The sequence below is a fragment of the Podarcis melisellensis genome, assembly GCF_964234715.1.
Source record: "Podarcis melisellensis genome assembly, chromosome: 6".
Taxonomy (NCBI): domain Eukaryota; kingdom Metazoa; phylum Chordata; class Lepidosauria; order Squamata; family Lacertidae; genus Podarcis; species Podarcis melisellensis.
This window is the reverse complement of record NC_138538.1, coordinates 57,558,326-57,563,101: the sequence shown is the minus strand read 5'-3', so window position 1 is coordinate 57,563,101 and position 4,776 is coordinate 57,558,326.

Genomic DNA, 4,776 nt, shown 5'->3' with positions numbered 1-4,776 from the left:
TCAAGGAATAATATTTTATTAAGAACGTTGTTTTTCCCAGGAATTCTTCTTTGAACTGCATCTGTATAAACTCTCCTGGTTAAGATTATTAAATGGTCTATAAAGATTCACTTCGGAAAAAACAAAAGTCCTCATTCTCAGAAGCAGGTTGCAAAATTTCCAGAGTAACCTTTTATGTTTTAACATAAACTCAAACTGTTTTTAAAGCAATTCTAAAACTAGGGATAAATGAAAATGCCCCCCCCCATTTCCCACACTATTCACGAGCAGTAAAATTGAGTGGGGGCATATTGCTGGATATTCTTGAGGGTGGCTGGGAGGAGGGAGAGGAAAAATTATCCAGGGAAATTTTCTCAGAATATTATCTTCTTTGGGTAAATCCAAAAACCTGTTTAAAATTAAATAAAAAGGATTCCTCAGCTTGGCAATCCGAATTCTGCACCAGTGAAGTATATTCCACAACTTGGTGAAATTTCTGGAAATTGAGCAAACAAGATTGTTTAAGTTTATTATGGAGAACACACTCTGCTATACTTGCTATATTGCACAATTTGATCTGCTTTTGCTAGCAGGGGTAGGGGGAAGATAAACTAACTCATTCTAGTGGTGCAAGGATCTTTGCACACGAATGCCACACTTGCAATATTGCACAGCATTGATATTGTGTGGAGAGATGGTGGTCAACAGCATTCACCCATGAGGTGTGGTGAAGCAGTTACCTCAGGGCATGGAACCTAAAATGGCACCTCTGTGGGGGCTGGTGGAGAAGTGGTGTCAACATCAGTGTTGATTTCTGCTCCCTGAAATCTCATGAATTCTCAAGGAGCGTGAGAGATCTCACAAGGTTTTGGTGAGATATTGTGAGATCTTTCTGGAAATCAGTGCTGATGTCATCATGGTGTGGCATGGCAGTGGCGGCAGCAGGGCAGGCGGTGTGACAGAGCAGGGTGGCACTTTTTTTGCCTCAAATGCCCCTATCTGTTGCTCTCACCGATGTGGATGAGATCATCTTCCCTATCCTTTTCCACTGTCAGGTGGCAATTTTTGGAAGTGGGCATGTTGCTATTAGAGGCATTATCAGATACCACAGCTGAGCACTCTGCACATGGTAAAGGGATCCACACATTTTAAGATTTTAAGCAGCAGCCGAGTGCTTCCCCATTCTCTAAATACACACAGAGAAAATCTGTATCTTCATCTCTATTCATCCCATTCCAATTTGTAGCTTGGATCTGGAGCTACCCTGAAGGATGCAAGTCAAAGAATAAGAGGTCTGTACCTTCTGGCAAAAGGCCATCTGAAGTCCCCCTGTGAAAACATTTGGCACTCAATGGACACCAAAGTTTATTCCCATCCTTTAGCTGTCTGCTGCATTGAACTAGCCTTTGATGGAACACATCAGAGCCAATCTATAAATAAATAGAACACAGCGAAGTGCACATGTAGATCACGAACTCTCATTCTGCATCTTGCACTTTTGCTCAGAGAATATGTTGTTTCAGCTTATCTCTGTAGGTATCTGCAATGGTGTTTTCCTGCTTGTTTTTGTTTTGGAGATAGCTGGCAAGAAATGGAGTCACTGAGAGCATAGTGGTGACTTGTGTTAACCAAGGACCTTCTCTATTAGGATATTTAAAACAACAACAACCCTTTTGTGAAGACCTCATTCACTGGTTGCTAAGCCCTAAGCTGACAGGGAGTTTATTATAACTCTTGGGTATAATCCTTTACATGTCTAATTGGAAGTCCAGTTGATCTGCATAGGCTTTATTTACAAGTAGGGATACACAGATTGTGCTAATTGTGCATCAGTGACTTATAACCAGGAAAATGGTTTGAAACCTTATTCCCCCATGATACGCTCTTCATCCTGTCTTAACAAGTGGCTGCTAATACAGAACACACTGGGTAATTCTTTCACCTGTAGATTTCAATTTTTTTAGGTCCCATGGCACCAGGGTGGGGAACCTGTGGCCCTCCAAATGTTGTTGAACTCCAGGTCTGATCATCTCTTATCATTGGCTGATAGGAGTTGGGAGTCCAACATCTGGGGGGCTACAGGTTAGCTACTCCTGATCTAGTCCAGCTGTTCTGATTATGCAAAACCTATTAATAACTTTCTAATACCCTTGGCACAGAAAAATAACAATAATAAATTCATTTATTAATGAACTACTCCAACGCAGTATCTTCTAAATGGTTTGGTTTTTTTCCAATTTGCATTGCAAATAACCAGTTGTTCCCAGGAAACAAGGAAAGTTGCAGTTATCACTTGTCATCTGATAAGAACATTCTTGTAACCCTTTTTTAAAAAAGGTTCAAGTTACTTGGCTTTTTGATCCCAAACCCTGAAGCATAAGTGAATCCACCCAAATCTGCGTACAGTATTTTTCGCTCTATAAGACACACCAGACCATAAGACGCACCAAGTTTTTGGAGGAGGAAAACAAGAAAAAACTATTCTGAGTCCCAGAAGCCAGAACAGCAAGAGGGATCCCTGTGGAGCGATCCCTCTTGCTGTTCTGGCTTCTGGGATAGCTGCGCAGCCTGCATTCACTCCATAAGACGCACACACATTTCCCCTTACTTTTTAGGAAGGGAAAAGTGTGTCTTATAGAGTGAAAAATACGATAATTTGAAAATTGCACAAGATCCAAACATAGCCCTTGCAACATGTGTTTAGGACCACAGTGGTCTGAGCACATAAGAGTAAAAGCCTAATCCAACAAATTGATGCAGAATCCGCAGTGATGTGATTCGCATATTCTTGGCTTCTACTGAAGAGATATAAATACATTCTTTCCATTATAATTGACTCGCAGGGTATCAGCGCTCGACACTGCTAACATGGCCATTGTAAAGTTAATTGCTACTCAGTGATTCAGAGTACTTGGGGTTAAGGTTGGCTGTCTCATTGTCAGCCGAGAGAAAGGCTTCAAGTGTCCTTTTTATTTCCATATGACATTTAGCCATCAATGATAGGGTTGTTCTCTGCTAGTCCCTTTTTTGGTCTCAGTCGATTTGCAATGCCAGAAGAAAGGGTTTGCGTTGCTGCCAGTACGTTAAGGACTGCCGTTTAATAAGGCAGAGCATGAATTATTTATTTTCACAAGCAAATTTGATTGGGTTTTTTCTTCTTAAAAATAAATATATAAATTGATTTGATACAGCATTATTAGTATACAACTGGATGCAGATGATTGATGTGTAGCCTACTCCCATACATGTTTATTCAGAAATAAGTTCCGCTGAGTTCCATGGCATTGATTCCAAAATACACTTTGTCTCAGGATGAAAATGAGAAGCTCTTTTGTGGTACCTCTACATTCTGGCTGACCACAGGAGGAGCCTTTCCAGATCAGAGGAAAAGCCTATCTGGTCCAGTATGCGACTTCCACAAGTGAGCAGTCAGATGCCTCTGGGAAGCCTTCAAGCAGATTTCACCAGCATCTGGCATTCAGAGGTATACTGCCTCTTTAATAAGTCTTTCATAAGTTTATAAACTCCCGTCCCCTGGCAAAATATGAAGGCAGGGGCTGTTTTTTCTTTATTAACTTTTCCATTGAAAATAAATAGTCATGACCTTTTCCTTTCTCCTGAGAAGCTTTATCTGTTAATCTCGTCGTCCCCCCCCCCAAAGTTTTATATTCAAAATCCTCCAGGCAGTTACTTAGCAACTCTTAAACCTGTCATAAAAATGCTTCCTTATGCTACTATAATCAGCTGTTTGAAGTCATGAGGAGCCCATTCACCCCTTTGGGGGTGGGGAAATCACTTTGCTTTCCTACAATTCTGGTGTTAGTGCATGTGGCAGGTCACCAGCAACTAACGAAGCACCATTTTGAAAGCACCAGATTAAACAAAATATATAAGCCACCTTCATTCCTGAGAGCTTAGAAACTAGGGGAGGTAGGAATGTGATCTGGAAAATGTTATGGCTGCTCAAGCGCTTTGGTTTTAAATAACAGTGAGAGGATCATATTTTTAATATATATACTGCTGCCTGTTAAGGCTGTACTCCTGTGCCCCCTTACCTGGGAGTAAGCCCTGCTGCGCTCAGTATGAATGATTTGGGAGCAAACATGAGTAGAATTGGGCCCCATGTTCCTCTTGGGGTAGGTAGGTAAAGGTAAAGGTACCCCTGCCCGTACGGGCCAGTCTTGACAGACTCTGGGGTTGTGCGCCCATCTCACTCAAGAGGCCAGGGGCCAGCGCTGTCCGGAGACACTTCCGGGTCACGTGGCCAGCGTGACATCGCTGCTCTGGCGAGCCAGAGCCGCACACGGAAACGCCGTTTACCTTCCCGCTGGTAAGCGGTCCCTATTTATCTACTTGCACCCGGAGGTGCTTTCGAACTGCTAGGTTGGCAGGCGCTGGGACCGAGCAGCGGGAGCGCACCCCGCCGCAGGGATTCGAACCGCCGACCTTTCGATCGGCAAGTCCTAGGCGCTGAGGCTTTAACCCACAGCGCCACCTGCGTCCCATCTCTTGGGGTAGAGGGCACTGCAAAGAAGAAGGTCTTGATGCTGGCAGCCTGTATTTCTGAAGCCTTGAAGATCTGCTTGCCTGCAGAAGCATGTGTCCACCCCCCCCCCATCTGTCAACGGCTCCTTATCAGCAGCAGCAACAAAGAGGCTTGGTGCTTCTTAAAAGACTAAAATATTTGCCGTTTTCTGCTGCAACAGACCAACATGGCTACCCCTCTGGAAGTTATCAGTTCAAAGTAAACATGTGTAAGCAAGTGCATTACACACATGAAGCAGCTTCAAATGAGGG